The sequence below is a fragment of the Rousettus aegyptiacus genome, unplaced genomic scaffold, assembly GCF_014176215.1.
Source record: "Rousettus aegyptiacus isolate mRouAeg1 unplaced genomic scaffold, mRouAeg1.p scaffold_m13_p_2, whole genome shotgun sequence".
NCBI classification, from domain to species: domain Eukaryota; kingdom Metazoa; phylum Chordata; class Mammalia; order Chiroptera; family Pteropodidae; genus Rousettus; species Rousettus aegyptiacus.
The window spans coordinates 124370651-124393093 of NW_023416295.1; the positions used below are offsets into that span (position 1 = coordinate 124370651).

The 22443-nt window shown below is 32.5% G+C and overlaps 1 long non-coding RNA gene across 3 annotated transcripts in view; it reads left to right on the forward strand.

Moving 5' to 3' along the window:
• Positions 1–1003: 1003 nt before the first annotated feature.
• The window catches only part of LOC107520993, an 81317-nt gene continuing 59877 nt past the window's right edge, over positions 1004–22443 (forward strand). For all 3 annotated transcript variants that reach the window (XR_001599479.2, XR_001599478.2, XR_004955759.1), the window contains exon 1: positions 1004–1193. This is a non-coding gene — a long non-coding RNA (uncharacterized LOC107520993). The remainder of the gene's footprint in view (positions 1194–22443) is intronic.

The window sequence follows — 22443 nt, forward strand, 5'->3', positions numbered from 1 at the left end:
ATATCTCAACCACATCATGGTAACACAAAGTTTGAAACAAACCAGAATTATACCTTTTTTTTATTGATGTAAAATTTAACACACACAATAAAATTCACCCTTTGAAAGTGTACAACTCAGTGGACCTTAGTATGCTTACACAGTTGTGGGGCTATCATCATTCTGTAAGTCCAGAGCATTTTTATCACCCACAAAAGAAACCCCATACTTATTAGCCATCACTCCCCATGCCTCCCTCCCTCCAACCTCTAGTAACTACTATTTGTCCTTGTTTTCTAATTCTGGACATTTCATATAAATGGAATCACACAGCATGTGACCTTTGTGTCCAGCTTCTTTTACTTAGCACAAAGTACACCCATGTAGCAGATTTCAGAGCTTTGTTCCTTTTTATGGCCAAATATATTTCATTTCATGGATATCTATTTCTTAAATCTACTCATCATTTGATAGACTTTGGACTGTTCCCACTTTTTGGCTATTATAAATAATGTTGCTATGAACATTCATGTACAAGTTTTGTGTGGACATATGTTTTCAGTTATTTTGTATACTTGGGATAGAATCGCTGATAATTTTATGTTTACCATTTTGAAGGACCACCAAACTGTGTCATTTTACGTTACCATCAACAATGTATAAAGATTCCAATTTCTCCACATCCTTCATAACACTTGTTATTTTCTATTTGGGGGGGGGGAAGGGGAGAGAGGGGGTGGCTGTGTTTTAGTTTTTATAATAGCTAAATTTTGGTATCCTTTCTGATAGGAACTCATCTAAGCTATATAGAGTTAAGTAAGTTACCTGGTATTGGAATAGTCAATTAAGACAAGCCAAAATGAGAGTAATGATCAAACCTTTAATTACTTACTGAAATAGTATGAGCAAGAGACCAAGCTAGAGAATGTGCTGATTCTGCAGTTCCGTTTTTCCCATGGAAAGGCACTGGTCAAAGATCAGGTTAATCAGCACAGATATGGGAGTCATTCCACTGTTGAGGAAGCCCTAAACAAAGGGCTCCTGAAGTTTTATGTACCCATAAAAAAAGACAAGTGGAAAGCACTGAGCACTGAGTCAGAGTGAAGAAAACTGTCTTTAGGATCTTCCCTTCTCCTGCCCACCATCCTTTTCCTGATAAAAGTGGTCTCTGCAGAGGTGACTGAGGAAGGCCTCTGATGAAAGCTCTAGATGAAGTAAGTGGTCTTTGAATGAAGGCACTGGACTAGTAATGCTGAGAGCCTGCTTCGTATGACTTCAATCCTTTTACATTTATTGAGATTTGTTTTATAAACTAACACATGGTCTGTCCTGGAGAATGTTCCTTGTATACTTGAAAAGAATGTCAATTCTGTTATTCTTCTGCGGAGTGTTTGTAAATGTCTGTTAGTTTCAGTTGATTTATAATGCTGTTCAAGTTTTCTATTCCCTTGATGATTTTCTGTCTAGTTATTCTATCTATTATTGGAAGTGGGGTATTGATGTCTCCACTTATTATTGTTGAATTATATATTTCTCCTCTCAGTTGTCAGTTTGGTTCTGTATTTTGGGATTATGATTATTATTATTTATATATATATGTATGCATATATGTCATATCTTCTTGATGGATAGACTCTTTTATCATAGCATATTCTTCTAGTCTCTAGTAAAAATTTTTATCAGCCTATTTCATTTGATGTTACTATAACCACTTCAGCTTTCTTTTAGCTATTCTTTGCATGTTATATCTCTTTCCATCCTTTTACTCTCAACTTATTTCCATTTTTGAATCTACAATGTGTATGTTATAATCAGCATATAGTTGAATCATATTTTTTCATACTGACAATCTCTGCATTTTGAGTGGAATGTTTAATCTAGTTATACTCAATGTAATTTTTGATAGGGAAAGATTTATGTCTTTTATTTTGCTATTTATATTCTATATGTCTAATGTTTTTTTTCTCTATTCCTTTATTACTGTTTTCTTTTGTGTAAAATAAATGCCTTTTAGTGTATTATTTTAACTCCCTTCAAGTCTCTTTTACTAAACATTTTTTTAAATTATTTTTTTGGTAATTTCCCAGAGAGCAAACTATTAACATCTTAAGTTATAACAGTTGCGTTCAGATTTATATCAATTTTATTTCAGTACTTTATAAAAACTGCTCCTTTATGGCCCCATTTCTTTATCTTTCTTCAGTGCTATTATTGTTGTAAAATTAAATTATTTATATACTGTATGCCCATCAGTACAGATTTAAAATTATTACTTTATATAGTTGTTTTTTAAATCAAATAGGGAAAAGTCTTACAAACAAAAAATATATTTATATTGTCTTTTATATTGACCCGTGTAAATCTCTTTACTGGTTTTTACATCTTCATGTGGATTTGAATTGCCATCTAGAGTCATTTCATTTTAAGCTAAAGAATACCTTTAATATTTCTTATAGAGCAGATCTTCTAATGATAAATTCTCTTAGTTCAATTACATAGAAATGTCTTAATTTCTTTTTCTTTTTTGAAGGCTAGTATGCTGGATATAAATTTCTTTAGCAGGTTATTTTCTTTCTTTCTTTCTTTTTTAATGCATTTTAAAAATGTTATCCCACTGCCTTCAGGCCTCCATGGATTCTGATGAGAATTATCTATTAACTTTATTAAGGATCTTTTGTATGTGATAATCACTTCTCTCACTGCTTTCATGGTTCTTTCTTTGACTTTTGACAGTTTGATTATGATGTGTCTATGTGGTCATTTTGTGTAATCCTATTCATGTATTGGTAGAACAGTTTTTTAGAACCTTATGGATTTTTGCATTTATATCCATAAAGGATATTGGTCTATAATGTACTCTTTTTGTGATGCCTTTGTCTGGCTTTGGTATCAGTGTAATACTGACTCTGAGTTTATTCTACTTGGATCTCATTGAGCTTTTTGGATGTGTAGACTAGTGTTTAGCACCAAACTTGGAAAGTTTGTCCATGAATTTTTCAAATATTCTTTTTGCTTTTTTTCCCCTAGAATTCTCATTATACATATGTTGATAAATTTGATGGTATCTGACAGGACTCAGACTTCATTTATTTTCTTTATTTTTTTTCTTTCTGTTCCTTAGATTAGAAAATCTCGACTGACTTATCTTCAAGTTCACTAATTCTTCTGCCTGCTGAAATTATGCTCAGCAACTCTACCGAATATTTCATTTCAGTTTTTACACTTTAAAATTCAGAATTTCTCTTTCGTTCTTTTTTTAATCATTTCTGTCTCCATATTGATATTTTCTATTTAATGCAATGTTATTCTTTTATATAGTTCTTTGACTATATTTAAAATAGCTAATTTTAGTCTAGACAAAACGTCTTTGTTTAATAAGTCCAACATTTGGGTTTCTCCACATACAATTTCTATTGACTTTTTTCTCCTCCCTGTATACAGGCTATACTTTCTTGTTAATTTGCATGTCTTGTAATTATTTTTGAAAACTGAACATTTTAATGATATAATATGGCAACTCTGGAAATCAAATTCCTTTTCCTCCCCAGTGTTGTTGTTGCTATTGTTTTTATTGCTGTTTGTTTCTTTAATTCATTTCAGAACTAATTCTGTTAGGTCTTTGCTGTGTGTAACCACTGATATGTTTGCTCAGTGATCTTAGTGGCCAGTTAATAACTAAACAGAGATTTTTTTTCTTAAAATGCCCAAAACCAATGAGTCTCCCAGCCTTTAAGGAAGGGCTCGGTGTGTGTTTTGGGGTGTGTCTTAAATGTTCAGGCAAGCAGTTTACATCTCTGTTTTAGTCTTTAGCTCCTGATTGCACAGAGCCTCAAAGTCAGCCAGAGATGACATGTTAGGGCATTCTCAGATTTTTCCTGGGCATGTACATAGCCCAACTCATACACTTTGCTTTCTAGATCCTTAGGAATATATCAGAACTCTTCAAAACTTTCTCTGGACATTTCCTTACCCAGGTAGTCTATGTAAGTTTTGTTCCAATTATTGTTTGTCCTAACTGTTATCACCATTTCAAGCAGTTGTAACATTAAACAACTGTCACTGATTGTTTTTGACAAATGCCCCAGGAAATGGTTGTTCACACTGAGAAAGCTCTGACTCAGGTCAAATAAAGACAAGCTTTGTGAGAGGGATTTTCCAGAGAACTGTCAGAAAAGCCAAACAATGACAGTTATCTGGGAAGGAGACCCTGGAGGAACTCCAACCCTTTCTTTCCTCTCCACTGTCTGCTAGGCTGCTGGCTTTCACTATGATTGCAGTGCTGTTTTAAAGACTGACAGAACGGGAAAGGCGGGTGAAACTAGGACAAGGTAAATACCACAAAGTTTGCTGTTCTTACTGAGATTTAACCATTTTTCTTAAATAAATGATCCCCAAATTGTTGCAAGTCTTTGGTTAATTTCCAGAGTTCTTCAAAAGTTAATTTGGGCCAATTTTTGGCCACTTTTCTTATTGCTTTTATGGAAGAGGGGATTTTTAGAGGTGTTTACTCTGCCATTCTCATTGCCATTCAGCAATATTAGCAAGAAAGCAGTCCTTGGGATGACATTCCTTTTTTCTCCCAGAGGTTTTATTTTTTTAATCTAAAATAAGTTACAGTTTTAGAGTTATATTTTGAGAGTTCAATGTAAAACACTACATTAACATATCAAATATTTTTATAGCAAACTTATATTTATATTTGCTTCTTTGTTCCTAAGATAAATATTTGTTGAAATTTTAAACTGTTTTTAAAACAAAACTTTTGACATGTTAATACAATTCAAATGAATTTAATAATGTTTAGATATAACATCTTGGTACACATAGGTCTTCAAATGATGAATGGGCTTGAAAACCATTAGGTCAAAAAGAAAATGATGATCTGAGGCACAGTCATTATTATTATGATTATGATTATTATTACTGATTATAGCAACCATATATCAAGCTTTTGCTATGTGAAATCCCCAATACTATTTTTAGAGAGAAATAGAAAGCACATAAGACTATATTTACAATTTAATACAACAGATTCCATTACATTATTAATCATTATCGTCATCAGTTACCAGTGTTTAAACATATGAGATTTATTACTACAGATAAGTCAATAAATTTTGATGCCTTTTTTTTATTTCTTAAAGTAGTAAAGAAAAGATATGACAGGTCTTAATGATCAAAAAAGATCTTTCGCATTATAGCTTTTTTGTTTTCTTATGTACATAATTTTAATAAAAATGACAAAAGAAATGTGACATTTCCATTGATGTTAGTCACAGTTTATTGCTTTTATTTATTTCCATACTTTCTGCATTTCTTCACGAATAGCCCAAATTCTTTTGACTAATATTTTCATAATTTTATATTATGGGCTTAGAAAACAGTGTTTAGACCAAATATAAGCAAGAAAGCATTTGCTGATTCCTGTAATATGCAAACTATCAGATGCCAATTAGTTTGGTGATTCTTTCCATTGCAGTTGAATGTGTGTGGGCAGGAATGCAGTCCAAGTTTTCATTCCTTTTCCTGCTTCCCGTCATGTTGGTTTTAGACTATGCTATTGGATCCAGCTGAAACTCTTCTCACAGTGGGTGGGCCTGAAGATATTTTCTCCTCATACTCTTTTTAATCCCATTTCCCCATTTTGGTGGCAAGCATCTTTATTTTCACCCAACTAAGAATCTATTTGCTTTCTGATTTTTATTGCAAGGTGGTATTTGGCCCACACATTTTTTAAAATAAATTCTTTTATACCTAGAGAAAATTTTACATTTCAATGAGAGATCCAGTGGATAGACTTACTGTGAACCGTTCAAAAACAATCTATGCAGTATTAGATTTGAATACTCCTTGTGTGTTCTCCACCAAACCTTAAGTGGGCAATCCTCAAAGGAGTAAGGTGGAATCTTAAATGTGAGTGCTTGTCCAAACTACTTAGATTCTTTGAGTCCTAAGACTGAATTGAACAAAATACTAAATTTTTTTTTCCTTTACAATTCTGAAAATTACCTTTGTTGTAATTAAGAAAGATTTGAAGAAAGCAGCAAAGTCCTGTAGTCCTATAGTCACCATAATAAAGCTGTTCAGAGTAGAAAACATTACAAATAAGTTGCCCATCTTAATTTAGCCAGTAAAAATGCCTCTTCTGTACATACTAGCTCTAGAAAATAGGGACAAAATGGACTAATGAACTTGATGTTCACTTCCTTTTACTTCTCCTATTCTTGTAGTATAATTGCTGAAAAGAGACATATTTAAGAAAAAAGGCTAAAACTAAATATTAGAAAACTGAAGTTCCAGACTCCAGACTAGTATTTATTCTATAATGGATTCTATGACACCAATCTAAATAATTAATTGTTCCTTTATCTAAATAAAATAATACTTACCCCCAAATTTCAGAGAGATGTTGGAAAACAATGAAGATCAAAGTGCTGTACACATAAAAAGTATTATTGCAGATATTTGTGTTATAAATGAGAGAAATGAGAAAAATTGAAACCTTATTAAAGGCTGATAATAAGAAACAAGGAAACAAACTTGTTTAATATACCTTTCTAAATATATTGGGAGTGAATCTGAAATATGGGCATCATTTTCTTCATATTCCAACCTGAGATTTTCATAGATTTATTTGACACTGGTCATTTCCCCTATTGTTATTTCTACTACCATTCCCATAGTGTGAACAGAAAATATGCAGAAAGACCCAAGTTTGTATGGAACCATTTGTGGCAGACAGTTCTAAGCATTTACCAAACTAGTTTCCTCTCTTCCTGGGCCCACAGCTAAACCACATTTCTCGACTGCCTGTCAATTAGGAGATGCACAGGGCCAAATTCTAGAATGTGTGCAGAAGTGATGTAATGCATTTCCAGGTCTGGATTTTAAAATGTTCCCATACAAAATTCTTGAGCTCCTTCTCTACCTTCCAGCTAAATAGAGAGGAGTCCAGGGACCCAGAGAGAGGGAAATCTAAGGATGACAGAGGTCTGGGTTCTTTCCTTTTCATTCTGCTAAGTTACCGACAGTGGGGTTTGTTGTTGTATCATTTAACCTATATTACTAATGCACTGTCATAGGATTTTAGAGTCAATTTAATTTAAATTCTGACTATATATACTATGAAAAAAACTGCTGTGTAGACAATTTCGAATAAATATTTGCTATGATTATTTGACAGGCTATGAACTAAACAACTGGTTAGTTCATCAAATCTTCAAAATTCAATTTGCTGTTTGACTACTGTATTTGTAAATGTAGCCATAGTACCTGCTCTCTGGCAGTTCAATGCAAAACACAGAGTTTCCATATGGATACATAAATGAGACATAAAGAATGGCTGAGTGGGCTTTTATTTGTGTGAGTGACTTCTGAGCCTCATTGGGGGAGCAATAATTAGACTTAGGGCTGGCAAGTAGCATTAGCTCTAAGATTTTTGAGGATGGGAAAAATTGAAAAACAAGATGAAGAACTGCTGATGTATTTGACCAAGAAAAATGAATTGAATGAAATTTCTACCAACTTGTACAAATATTGACTTAGATAGAAAAGTTAAACAAAAAGAAAGCAAAAAGATAAGGTTGGGTTTAAATGTTGGAAATATTAGTTGACATTTTCTTGAAGAGATAGATGTTAGAGCTGCAATTTGTAATGAAGCATGTCTTATTCAAGCTCCCTGCCCAAATAAGCCTAAACTAGCATAGTGACTATCAAGCAATTTGAAAGAGCCAAGATATTAACCCTTCTAATAAAAAATGAAAGCTCAATCATGAGAGAGAAAAAAGTCCCCTTGTCAATCAGTCAAATGTCTTTTTTCGTCGTACAGAGCAAGAGCATTAACAATGCAATTGCAATAATGAACTTAGGAAATTTGAATTGCTGAATATTAATAATGGAAAATCACTGTACAAGTTGATGTACTGAGAAATTAAGTGAATATTATGCTATTATTTGATATTCCTGTACAAAGAAAAACATTCACAAAGAGTCTCTGTCTCGGGCATGAAAGCAGAGAGAAGTGCAAATATTAGCCTACATAGCAATATTGAAGCATGCATCAGGATCATCAACACTTAGCCAGTTCAGATGAAAGAGGTAATCAGAGGGACAGATCCTTTAGTCTGGTGAGACTTGAGTCTAGATTACATAACTATGGTACACATAATAAAGTCCACAGATATAGTACGTAGGTATGGTTTCTCTGTTTTCCATCAGACTGAGAGAGATCTGTCTATAAGGTGACAACTTATAAGCACTGCATAATTTTGTGCTATTTTTCACGAATTTGGTATTAGTTTAAAGAATCAGAAATTGATACACTTAATTAAGTCGTTAGGGTAAATTTGACTAAGGGAGTGAAGGTCCTTTAACTTAGAGATTTCATCCTGTCACTAAAGAGAGGTAAGCTTTACCCTGAAAATGGTGGATCCTTTTCTCTGTTGATATTCCTATTACTCAGAAGGCTTGGCTCTCTGGAAGTGGTAAGAGATGCTCATATTAAAGCCATTTCAAAACTATGATTTTCACTGAAATAATTGCTAGTTAATATTCATGTATACACATAGATACAGATGTTATGTCTACAAGGAACTTCCCAGTTTGATGACCTAAATATTAAGATTCACTATTTAAAAGAAATAGTGAACAACTAACAAAATCTCACAACTAATAGCTTTCAAAAAATGTGTACATTTTGAAATAACTAAAGTACCAAGTCTTTACCTTACAGAATAAGGTAAAAATGAGAGGCAATTTTCTAGTTAATTTAGGAAATATATATATATATATATATATATATATATATATATATATAGTGGGTTACTTAAGAAGTTCAATATAACAGCTATGGAAGAAATCCAAATAGACAAGTAATAATGCCAATTTTTATTTGTTTTGTCAATGACAAATGGACCCATCTATGAATATTTTTCTAGGAAACATTCCGATAATCATTTGTTAATACTTGAACATAGTTCTTGAAAAAAATATCTTTTATTATTAACATCTCTCTTTTAAAGAAAGAGTCTTTATCAGGTTTTAAAACCTGATATGAGGAAATTGTGTTTTTGTTTCCAACACCTCTGCATTGTTTCCAGATTTTATTGAAATGGTTTTCAGGAAATTATGGTACACAAAAGGGAATAGGATGGAAAGAAAAATCAGATGAAGCTTGCTAAAAGGGTGTGACACTAATAAATAGCAGGTGTTTGCAATTTACTTTCTGCAAATGCACGATAAATTACTAGACAAAAACCTACCGCCCCTCTCCTCAGAGACCACTGTGCTCTTTGTGTTTTCTATGCAATTACCTTGAATGTGGTCTCCTGCAGCAATAAGGATGAGGTTCTTCCTTGTTTTCCTTTCCGCATTCAGCTTCTTCAGCCAGTATTAAAGGTCCGCCTTCACATGCACATCATGCAGGAATGTGCCATGTTAAAGGGCCACTTCCTCTGGGGCAGAGGTTTTTCTTAATAGTTTGGGTTTCCTCCTTGTTTATATGTCTGTAGTGATATATGAAGATACCTTTAATTTTATTCTTGATGTGTTTCTTTAAAAAATAATTGAAAACAACAAAATGAGTAAGATTGTTATTTTTCCATGTAGTTAAACATGAATACATTTTCTGCTACCTATAACTTAGTTAAAATATTTGGGTTCAAGTGCAGGCTCCACAACTTATTAGCTTTGTAGGCAAATTATTTAATCTCTCTATGCCTTAATTTTATTCTTTATAAAATGAAGATAATAGTCCTACCAATTATTTAAAGTTATTGTGAGGACAATGCTAGAAAACACTTTGCACATTGGAGGACACATAATGAGCATTTAATAAATGTTAGTCACAATAAACTACAAATTCTAAACCAGGTAGTTTTGGCATTAACCGTATATTGTTGAATTTCTGAGCCAGATGCAATTAAGGAATTAATTCCACATCATCTTTTATTAGAATCTGCCTGCATAATCCATAAGCTCCATGCTCTTCTAAGTTCCCGCTAGTCTTTGTCAACCAGTTGCTTCCTTGTTGAAGGATGTTTGATATCAACTATTCGAAATTTCTGAAACCGTTCAAAGATTAGACTTGAGAGTCCTCATCACCTATATTTCTAAGAAGCATTGGCTTTTTTTTCAATATGCTAAATAAAATCTTCTTCCTCTGCTGACACTTCTTCCCCAGATATCTTAATGCTCACTCTCACCTGCTTTACATTTTGCTCAAATTCATCTTTTCAGGGAGGCCTTCACAGACCTGCCTGTTTACAAATTATAACATCTGCCCTTTCTCCCCAACTCACCAATCCTTATCTTTCTTTTTCTGATTAATTTTTCTCTACAGCATTTGTCATGTTCTGACATTCTCTGTTTTATTTATTTATATTTATTTATTATCACTATCTTCTATAAGAATGTAAAATACAAGTGGGCAGGAATATTTCATGTTTCACCCACTATTATAAGAGCCTAGAATAGTAGTTGGCACTTAGTAGGCACTCAAATATTTGATGTATGAATGAGTGAATGAGTGAATAAATGAATGAACAAACAAATGGAGTTTTTGTCTCTTTCTCTCTCTCTCTAATCCAAGGGTTAATTTATTAGTTAGATTTTCTTACTTCTTGTGCCTCTGTCTTGCCACAATATGTGGAGCAGGGTTTAAAATTCAGTATTTTCAGAAGAATAAGCCATTTCCAAAATTGTTTTGGACAAAAGAACCCACACCAATTTGGAAGTCATGGGTATCTTTATCTCACCAGTATAATACAATCATATATTCCCTCTGGTTGCACCAGTTTGGAATTGCAACCATTCCATCACCCTATCATATCACCCACTTAGACTCTAAGTAAATCCTCAGTGGAACAATAGCAATGTGTTTAAGTGTAGGCATGATCTAAGTCTTATGATGTGTCTTGGAAAAATAACATTCTGTGTTTGTGTTAGGAAGAACATACCAAGGAAGTGAAAGTTCCCAAGGTGTGTATCAATTTTTGTTTAACTGTCAAGCTACTGTATTTTGTTAAAAGAAGCCTTTTATTTTTAATAAACTTCCCAAGCTTCTTCCACAGTAGCAAATAACATTGCTCAATAAATTAGTTCTGGAGTCTTCAAAATTTCTCTAGTGGGATGTGTACTCCAAATGGATTAGACAGAACTCAACATCAACCTACCTTTAAGACTCAAATCCCTGCCTAGGAGCAGATAGTAATGATTTGAATGGGGTGGACTGAATCTGCGTGACACAGGGCACTTCAGGCCATCACAAATAACTCCATACTTTGACTTATGTCTCCCACCTACAGATTTTTCTCTCCTCTTCCTCTTTCTTCAAATTTTCAAGAATCTATAAACCTTTCCTTACATTTTTTTTTCTACTGAATCATAAAAAGTTAGTTAAAATAGCCCTTAGAGACTATCTACTCAGTAATGTGAATGTAGACCAATCAGTATTCATTTATTTATTCAATACATATTGACTGCTTAATATGCTCTGAGTTATAGGAGTTACTTTCTAAAGTCAGTAGTCAAAGGCTGAAAGCTTTCTGGTAGATGCTAAAACAGAAACTCTACTCTTACTCAAAATGGACTTCTATCTGTAAACAAAAAAGATGAAGCTCTTGCTGAAATAAAATGTGATTACTTATTTGTGGTCACAATGTTTCATCCTAGTAGAGCACACAGAAAACTCCAGAGCATTATTAAAGGTTTGAAAGATGTAAAAATGGGTGGTGGGGGGAATTAACGACTGCTTGAAGACGACTTCCAGATTTGATGTGAACCGTGCTTGGCTTCCAGACATGACCTAATCGAGCACTATAAATAATAAGTTGTATAAGATTTCCCAAGACAATCACATGTGGCTAGACCAGTGGTTTTGAGAAAGCTGGAAATACCCTGGAGTTCTGGAGGCAAATACTAAATATAAACACAAAGATTCAGCATTGATGTTTGACTAAATGAATTACAAAAAGCAATGGACAATGAAAGAATTGGTACCTATGAAGTTTCTGCTGTGTCTGAGAATTAGGTCATGCTGATGATAAAGAATGTTTTCCTGCAAATAATTAATACCAATTCATAGCCATAAGCGATGCAATTGTATAACGTTTTGGTTACTTTCAAACATATCAAATCTAAAATTAGTAGGACTTGACTTATTGGGGACTGTTTTAAAAACTCTCTTGAAAATTATCCCGGATATTTGCAGTTTTTTTAAGTTCATGATGCTATCTTGTATGCCAAAGTTTTTCACATCTCCTTCCTTTTATCTCTAATCTGCACTGACTTCAATTTACTCTCCTGAGCTCTTCTTGTTTGTTAGGACTTAATACAGAGGCCAACTTTTTTAAATGCTCCCCAGCAATTACTTCATTTTTATCACAGTGGATGTAAAATGCTTGGATAATTGTCTATGTCCTCTCTAGACCAAGAATTCCCAAAACACAGCGACTATGTTTATTTATTCCTGATAACTAATTCATTGGTACATCAATGGAGCCTAATAAATAATTATTTAATGTTGATCTTTATTGAATACAGTTAAAAGAAGCTGAGGTTACCATGAATTTAGTGTTCACTTTACAGTCTTACTTCAAATTCAGCAGCTTAATCTCTGTTTTATTCTTTAACAGATTGTAATAATAATGACTCTGTGTCCCATGGTTAATTATGATATTTAATTTTGGATTAAGATAGACTTCTTTTCTGTATTAAAGAAGGACCTTCTCATTCACTACTTATGAGTGTTTTTTAAAAAATAAGGAAAGGACATTGTGGTCATAAATTATTCATACTTCTCTAATGTAAAAATGTTTAAAAATCAGTCTTTTGGTATGTCTTTATTTTATTCACATATATGCTCTATTCATGTTCTATTAATTTTATTTTTTATTAAGTCTGATTTTAGAGTATTACACAGACTGTGTTGTACTCTACTTTGTTGACCATGAAAGTATGTGTTCTGTTAGAAAATAAAATGGAGAACTTTCTCTCTAGATATGTAATGTGCCCATGGCTCACGCTTTTAATGGTTGTCTTCATATTTCAGAAATGATTGTTTGCCATTTGAATAATCATATTTGGAAAAATGGACACACTATTACACTCTTCCATGTAGGTTCAGATTTTTTAAAGTCAAACTTCACTTTTTCATTGGACACAGTATCTTATAATTAATGTACACGTGACGAACATCCCCAGGTATTAATCTATCCATAACCCTCTTCTCAATTATAGAAGACATGACAGATACTTTATTCATTCCTATATTATTGAAATGTTTCATAAAAATATATTAATAATCAGAAAAAAACACTAATTTATCTTCAAAATATATTAAGTGGCCTAGGTGAAAAGACTAAAATAAGCTGGTAATTACCCCACTGGTTTGTTAACCTGAGGAAAAGGTCAAGCACAGACAGAAGTAAAGGCACCAAAGCCCTACACGAAAGTAATTGTAAGACACAAGTTGTAGTCCCACAAAAGTATTTGCTTGTGTCTTTTTGTGTAACCCATTTTCAATTTCTGCTGTTCATAAATAATTTTTGAGTGCTTCCAACATTATTATTAGTTACTAACAAGGAGTAACTTCTTTCAGTCTATATGGCTTATAAATAACAACAATTATCACTATTCTTTGATTGTGAGGTCTGATAGTGGCAATCACAAGCAATGTTGTAAGTGGATAGTGTGGAGGTGGGGCATGGTTTAGTTCTATTTTTTCCAACTAATTTGAACATCAGTCAGTGATAGTAATTCATAAGAATGCAGATTGCAGTAATTGCTTTTGCTTGGTAATGTTGTCCATGTCTTATATATTATGTTCAGTATGTCCATTTTTTCTAAATATACATATACTAATGGCCAATTCACGGGAGGTTGCTGATGAGATGCCCCAAGATGTTATGTCTCTCCCTAAAAGTAGCTGGAAATGCATTTATTTTGTAGTTTTTACAAACCAAATTTGCGAAAATGAAGCAGGAATGCTTGTTCACTTATAGCAATCCAAGGCATTGAATTCTTGAGTCAGGTTGGATGAGATTTTATAAAGTCTGTTCCAAAGCCTATGACATGGTGAAACCATCAATTGCTCAAGCAGCCCCCTATTTTGCCTCAGAGGATCTGAGATGTGTATCTTTGTGATTAATTATTTTCTTAACTAATTGAAATAAGTTCTAAAATTAAGGAGTGGAAAGCAGCATATTACAGAACAAAACTGATTTCTGATGGTATGATGGAATGTTGATCCAATCTCTTAATTTTACAGATGAAGAACTTGACGCCTATACTGATTAGGTGGTATTTATGGATTTCCATGGCAAAAGCAGGTCTCCAAACTCCTAGGAAAGGGCTTTTTCCATGACAGCACATCATAGTCACAAGAAGAGGCACTAACCACTAAAAGACTTGCCTATAGGATCCAGAGTCCCATAGCTCATTATTCAAAAAGTTGTAAAGAGCTTAGGAAAGTAAAGAATGTTTTTTATATCTTTATCACAGTATCTTTTTAATGGTTATAGCTGTCGCTTTTTGAAATAATGTATGTTTGGCTGCAGTTCTGTTTCATGTATTTTAGCTGATCTTTACCAGTAATGTCACTACCATAACAACCTAAAACCATCTCTTGGCGTTTTTACTTGAAACATGTCTTCAAAGCAGGGAACATGATCTGTGGTCTCTGGAGAAGAATAGATTTCCATTACAATAGCCTTATGACAAGTACAATGTGTTAATTTCACAAAACACTCTGCTGACATAAATGACTTGGTCTCAAGAGTATTTTTAAATGTTAGTCTCTTGGTACTATACTGCTCAGAGCATAAGGCTAGAATTCGAAAGAAAACTGCTGTGCAAAGATAACTGAATGTACTTTTTTGGATAAAATCACCCACAACATATTTTCTTATTGAGAGAGAGAGAGAGAGAGAGAGAGAGAGAGAGAGAGAGAGAGAGAGAGAGAGAGAGAGAGAGAACACTCACTTAGTTATGCATTTATGCATTTTCAATGTGATTACTATCCTAGAAATAGTACAGAAAATGTATATTTGGATTTCTTTTACATTTTTATAATAATACCTTACTGCAGTAACAAAATAACCACTTAAACTAAATCTTTTGAATCTAAAATTATACTGATGTTATAATTAGTGATATAGAAATTTCCTAGGTGCCTCACATAAAAGCTACAACAAGTAGAAAATATAAATATTATATATATGCCAATGTCATATGAAAATCACCTTGATCGCTCTATACATACAATTTTGGCAGGTTTTAATACCAATAAACTACATTACAAAGCCATTTGACCAAATTTTTCCAATGTGGCAAGTCGAGGTAACATCGAAAAAAAGCTGAGAAGTCTTAATAAGTAATGAAAATAAAGAGTTGAATCATGGGAACTGTGGTAATATGTTAAAGGAAATTATATTCTTTAGGACAGAGAAGACAGGTCTGGAGTGTAATTTAATAACTACATTCATATAGTATTCATATAGTCCCTCCCTGAAAGGCACAATAACAGAGCACATGTAAAGTACAAATTATTTCCAGGCTTTTGAACATATTCAAACATTTTTCTCATTTAACTCAGCTCCAGCCTTGCACCAAGAGAGTAAAAGCAGGCATGGGTGTATTCTGCTTTGCAGTATGACACAAACTTTATGTGGCTCTTTCAAATTAAATTTCTCTACTGTTTCTAATCTACATTTTAGTGACTCTTTTACCTTATGGAAAATTCTACTGATGCATTAATGTGGGCAATGTTCTTTAAGCTGGTGTATAAAGAAATGTCTATGGAAGCAGCCTGCCTTTCAAGCCATTTTCTTGCATTATGAGTGCATCTTGGACTTGCTTCCAATTTACTATTGAATGTCAAAAGATAAAGGACTTTGGTATCCTAGTAACAGGTGTATTTTTTCTTTTTCATGCATCAATCCTTAGAGGTTTGTTCAGGAATGCAGCCCCTCGTGTTGAGCAAAGCTGACTCTGGCTTGTGGAGAAGAGCAGCATGAAACAAAAAGAAAGCATCTTTAAGTGGATGTGTGGGTGCCCACACCTGTGAAACAGAGAAAGGGCACTTAGCATCAATATCTTTGTTTTTCTTGAAAACATTATGATTTTCCAGACATTCAAATACGTTTTTATGAGGCACATAAAGTTTCACAGTGACTGTACAAAGCTGTCAGTTATTCTTCTGTTTATTTCTAATTGTTGCAAAGATGCCTCCTAAAATAGAATGCCGGAGGTTTGAGACATTTCTCTATTGTTTGATTGCCAGGTTTCCCAAAGAAACAGTTTTAAAATTTTGATTGTCTTTGGTTTAGTCACAATCGTCACTATCTTGCCTGCAAATTCAACTACGTTTAAAAGTTTTAAAAAATCATTTTCTATACTTTAGCTTCTTGAACTTTGGAAACTCTTATGAAGCTTCTATAAGGGAAAAACTTCACACATATTTATAACCAGATGTAGTTGGCGACTTCTTTGCTCTATGAAAATTGTTTTGCAATGTATTTTTCCATTTATTTTTCGTCACATAGTTTACCTTGTCCAGTGTTGCAGAAATATGTGATCTCTGATGATTTTTCATATTAAGAGGGCATATGAAAAGATTTCCAGTGTCTGACAACAATTTATTTTGCAATTTCTGGAGCAAAAAGAATCCATATGGATTGTTTACAAGACAACATAATCACCCCAATCTAAACACATGGAGTAGTCCCAAGATACAAGCTACACTTCTATATACTTGATGCCAAGCTTTGCATTGCATTTTTTTCCATAATATATACTTTAGTTTTGCAGGAATATTGTTTCATCTCCGGAAATGAGACATTTATACATCATTTAAATGGATGGCCTGTGCAATTTTTTTGAAGTGATGTTTTTCATAAGTTGAAAGAAAAAAGATGGCTTGAACCGACAGTTTAACATTCCAACAACTTGGAACAAAAATATTTTTGTCTTTTCTTTCAAAAAGAAGGAGAGATAGAAGCTAGCTCTTTAAAGTTGAAAATGTAAAAATTAAATACTAAATAAACAAAATTCAAAACAAAACATTTCATCCCTAATTCCAAAAAAATAGAGGTAGAGAAAATGCCAGTATTCACTGAGCTGTTTTATTATAGGACTAAAAATTGAACTTTGAGAAATTTAAATAGCAAGTTGAAGGTGATCAGATTCCCAGTGTGCCTCTGTGAGATCTCAGGATGCTTTACCAGATAGAGAGATGATAGATGACAGATGAGAGAAAAAGAGAGACAGAGACACGGAGAATAGTTAGATGAGAGATAATGATAAATGATTGCTAGATAGATAGATAGATGATATAGATAGATAGATAGATAGATGATGTAGATAGATAGATAGATGATAGATAGATAGATAGATAGATAGATAGATAGATAGATAGATAGATAGATAGATAGATGATAGATAGATAGATAGATAGATAGATAGATAGATAGATAGATAGATAGATAGATAGATAGATAGATAGATAGATAGACAGATAGACAGACAGATAGATAGATAGATAAACAAATCATCTCTGTTTTCAAACAAGAAAACAGGCGTAGAAACAACAAAACAGAAAATGAACAAATATTTTGTAATTTTGGACTTGTCAAGTGAATTTTTTCTTTACGTGCAATTTAATCCTTGATTCAGATGAGGGATTTTAGCCTATTAGAAGAAAAATATTCAGTTTTATAACAAACCTGACATCCAAAATCTGTCATGAGACTTACAGTGAGTGCCTGCAAGCTTTCTTTGTCTTTAATGGTTCTGTTAGTTTCTTAGTTGCTGCCAAACAGACACTAGCCATGGAAGCCTCCAGAACTCCCAATTACAGAACATAAACCATCTCATGCATGCATTTATTGGGTTGTCTAACTGCTTACTTGATTATGTTTTTTAACCTATTCTTGCCTTTCTCCTGAGGAGTGGAAATAAAATACTTTAATGTGTAAATTTTAAAGATGGAAAAAATAAATATACATGAATAGTCTGAGAAAGCAATCTTAAGTTAGCTTTTGTGTATTACTAACAATAAAAATTTTTATCCAACTTTTATGTTATATTCTCCATCTGGCATGCCTACGTTTTCATTGTGCCTCTATCAAATGACCCATAACCTCCTTTTTCCGTGCCTGATCAGCCTCACCCCACTCACTACACTACAGTCATCATGGACTCCTTGCACTGCGCTGCTCCCACACAATTTGAGTTTATGGCACCTTTTCTTTGTTGTGTCTACTGTCTTCACTTTGGGTACCATTTCGTTATGATTCCCATCCCATACCTTGAACATCTTTCAAAATATTATTTATTTCAGCATAAATGACCCTGCTAACTGAAGTATTCTTTCTTTTTCTTTTCCCTGAAAAAGTCAATTGCTTCTTCTATGGTCCATATTACCTTCGATGCAATTCCATTAGAACATGCATCATTTTTTATTGCACATTTAAATTCATATATCCATATGTTTAAATAGACTCTCATTCCTTGTAGACTGCAGCCACATCTGATTTATCAGTGCATGCCTTCTGGCACATATACCTAGGAGGTATATACCTGTACCCGACACAGTGAGCATTCGATAAATATTTGTCGAATTGAAATAATTTGTGTTTGTAAGCTATTACTACAAAAGTTACAATAGTTGACAAAGAGAAAGAGATAAGGAAATGTGAGTTTAGAAAACTAAAGTACTAAACTTAAATTGAAAAAAAGGCATCACTAATAGTGTTTAGACTATTAAATATTAAGTATGTGTATATAATTCAGAATTTTAAACCAACTTTTTAAAATTAGTTCTTTTGGGGGAATAATTCTATATTGTACATGTATGATGATATCGATTGGCAGGAACTAGCAAGTTAGAAAATTTAGTACAGAATTATCCTGTTTATGTAAATATTAAACACAAATATCAACAATGGTTATTTCTCAGTGAACAGATTTTAAGTGATTTTTATTTCATTTTTGCTTTAACATTACATACAGTAAAAATATCTTATTTGAATATGAAACTAATAATTTATTTTAAAACATTCAATCTCATGGTATTTTAAGCCAATGACGTAAAATACATTTTTTAAATTTATGAAGATAGTCAATGGACCTTCATATACCCATCAACCATATTCAATAATTATCGATTTGCTTCATCTAATCCCTTTTGTTTCTTTTTTTTTCTAAAATATTTAAAAACAAATTTTAGATGTTAGGTTCTTTCAACTCTATATCCTCAATTATAAAACTAAAATTTGGCATTTTAAAAATATTACTGCAATGCAATTATCATTTGTAAAAAAGTAAAAATAATTCCTCAAGATCATCTAATGCCCGTAAATAAATTTCCTGTTATATTAAAAATGTGTTTTTACAGTTGGTTTCTTCAGAATAAGAGCCAAACAAGATTTATACATTACATTTTATTAATGTGTTCCTAAAATCCACTTTAATACAGATCACTCTGCACTCACCTTTTTCCCCCTTTGTATGATTTACTTGTTGCAGAAACAAAATGGTTTCTTTTAGAGTGTTCCATACTGTGGATTAATCTATTTTATTCCTTAAGAGCTCATTTAATTTATTTCTTCATCCCTTATGTCTTCTCTAAATGGAAGTTACTTCTGGATTCCTGATTAGATTTAAGTTGGACATTTTGGGCAAGATTTTTTTCGTTTGTTTTTGATGGTGCCATGTGTATCCTTCCATTTGCATCATATCAGAGGCCTAAAAATACCTGGTGTTTTCACTTGTAGTGATGCTGAGATTCATCAGTGATTTCAGACGATGACAGTCTAACCCCTCTATTGGGATGCTCCACATCGATCTTTGATCTAATATTGATACCCATAAATGTGGTTACTTGAATTAGTTACTTCATTAGGGGTTTTCAGAAATAGTAATTTAAAAATAATGTTTAGGCTTTAAAAAATGCATTTGCTGGAATTCTTTGATAAAGAAGAGCTTTCACTTATTAACTAGGGGTAGTTTCCTTGAAATACAGTTCATACAGCAAGACAAATGCTCAGTGCTTTCCTTTTAATTTCCAATTCTCCAAGTAAAATGTTGGTACTGTAGTTACTTCCAAAGGTGTCCCCTCTCTTTCTCTCTTTCTCTGCATCATGATAAACAGCAGATTTTGTATATTCTATATGTTTCAGTCAAGTACTTTCATTTATTTTCAGTCAGATTATCCCATCTTTGGTCAATGGAAGCCACTTCATGTTTGCTCCTATGACCAGTTAACACAATCCCATTAGTTTTTATTTTTCTTTTGGTGCATGTTATATGTTTTTTTTTTTGTTTTTAGACATAGAATTAGCCATTACCTCATTGAGCCCTGGTACTTTTTATCAGGGATTGAAATTCAGACATCAGAATCTGGGTGCTAGGTGTGCTCATGTTCAGGTTTTTATTGTTTCTAGGCCTTTTCAGTGGACGCAGCTAGAAAATATATACTTTTTCAAAGAAAAAGTTAGTCCATGTGGATATTCACAATTAAAACTTATCATTATGAGATTTTTAATTAACTTCTTTGATATTATGTTATCTTTTTTCTCATACACTGAATATCTTGGTTCGTAAAATGTTAAATTTTTAATATATAAAATAGCTTTATAGTAATAAATTAATATTGTATTAACAATTAGGCTACTAAATCAAGTTTAATATTGTTTTTGTAGCTCTATTTTCTTTAGCATATGGCTACATTGCACATTTGATACACTTTAATTTCAGTTTATTTTCAATTTTGAGTTTTTTACTTAATTTAACTTTTAAATGAATAAGATTATATTGCATTTTGTAATATTTTAATGGTAAATTCTTTGTGCTTAAAAATAAATTTTAATTGTCATAGAAAAATAATAATGAGTGTTGAGTGAGAAAAGACAAATACAGTATTGTTCATAGATATCAACTATTTAAAAATATACTTGAAAAATACTGCAAGGGATCATAGTTAAATTTTGGCAGTGGTTCTCTTTAGAGGATGTGACTCGAGGTGAAATTTTGTATTGTTTGCACGCATTACTTCCAAAATCAAGGGAAAGTTATTTTAAAAGATAATTCTGCCTTGAAGTTTTCCATTCAAGAATATGTTCTTCTACTTTTTGAAATAATTACCACTAACAGTTTTTAAAGTAATTTTCTAAGCATGACCTTTCAAAAAGTACCTCTAACAATGGTATGATTTATTTCTCTGCTTGTACAAAGTTTCAAACTATGCTCAACCTAATGATGATTTCCACAAACCAAATAAAACTTAAGCTTCAGGGCATCAGTATTTCAGGATGCCAGTCATGTGTCCACTTGGTCATATGTTTTGTTAGTCTTAACGAGATTTTAACCACATCGTTAAGATTACTGTCTCTTTCCACTCTGACTTTCATTGTCACTTTTATCAGGTGGCATTAGAGTGGCCACAGGTATTTCTGGGATCAGGCTTAGGAAAGTTGTATAGAAGAGACTTTAGTTTGGATTTTGTAGAATATTTGTATGTGCTTTGCTGGCATTGTCTATGTATTACTCACTGTCCCAGTGAAAGAACGGCTTCTCAGAGCACTCCTAGTGCCCACTGCACTGCCTTACAACGCTTTGTGAACCAAGGGCCAGGGCCAGAGGTGGCACTTTGATGTGAATAGGAACTATGGCACAGCACTAGAAGGATGAGGTAGTGGTTGAAAAATAAGGTCTGAAATGTAAGGAACAAGATACTAGTTTGGGGGGAAATATTACAACCTTTAGATTATGTGTATGACACGTAACATGGTCCACTAAAGATTTAGTTTTCATTACTTACCAGTCCAAAAGACATACTAAAAATATACTAAATAGTGCAGCATATCATATTATAAATATAACATTTCCTCCTTTTTAAAAATGTAAATGATGTATTTAATAAGTTAAAAATATGCTGCTAACTGAAATTTGAAAAGATTTTTGGGAAAGTAATAAATCAATGAGAAGTTGCATATTCTTATAACATATATGAAAAGTCTTTTTACTATCTTTAAATTTAGTTGTTTAAAAATACCCAAAGAAAAAAATCATAAAATTAATGTAATGCAAAACAAAAGCGATAAAGAATAATGAAGTCAATAAAAATAATTCTTACATCATGAAGCAATTTATAACATTTTACTCTATCAAAAGTAATAATCCATTAACAAAAAGATCAAAATATTAAAGTATAAATTTTTTGCTTCTTTGTTAATTCTAATTAATGAAGGAGTATGAATTAATGAACACATTAAAAGCTATTTAATTCTATGCTTATTGTAGTGTACAGTGAATATTGACACAAATTAAAAAAAAAAACTTACAGTATACCACTGCAAAGAATGTATAAAGAGTAAATTGTTTGAGAAGTATCAAAGATTCCAGAAGTACTTAATATTAGTCATCACACTGTAAAAAAATTCCCTGAAATCTTATGTTTCATATATT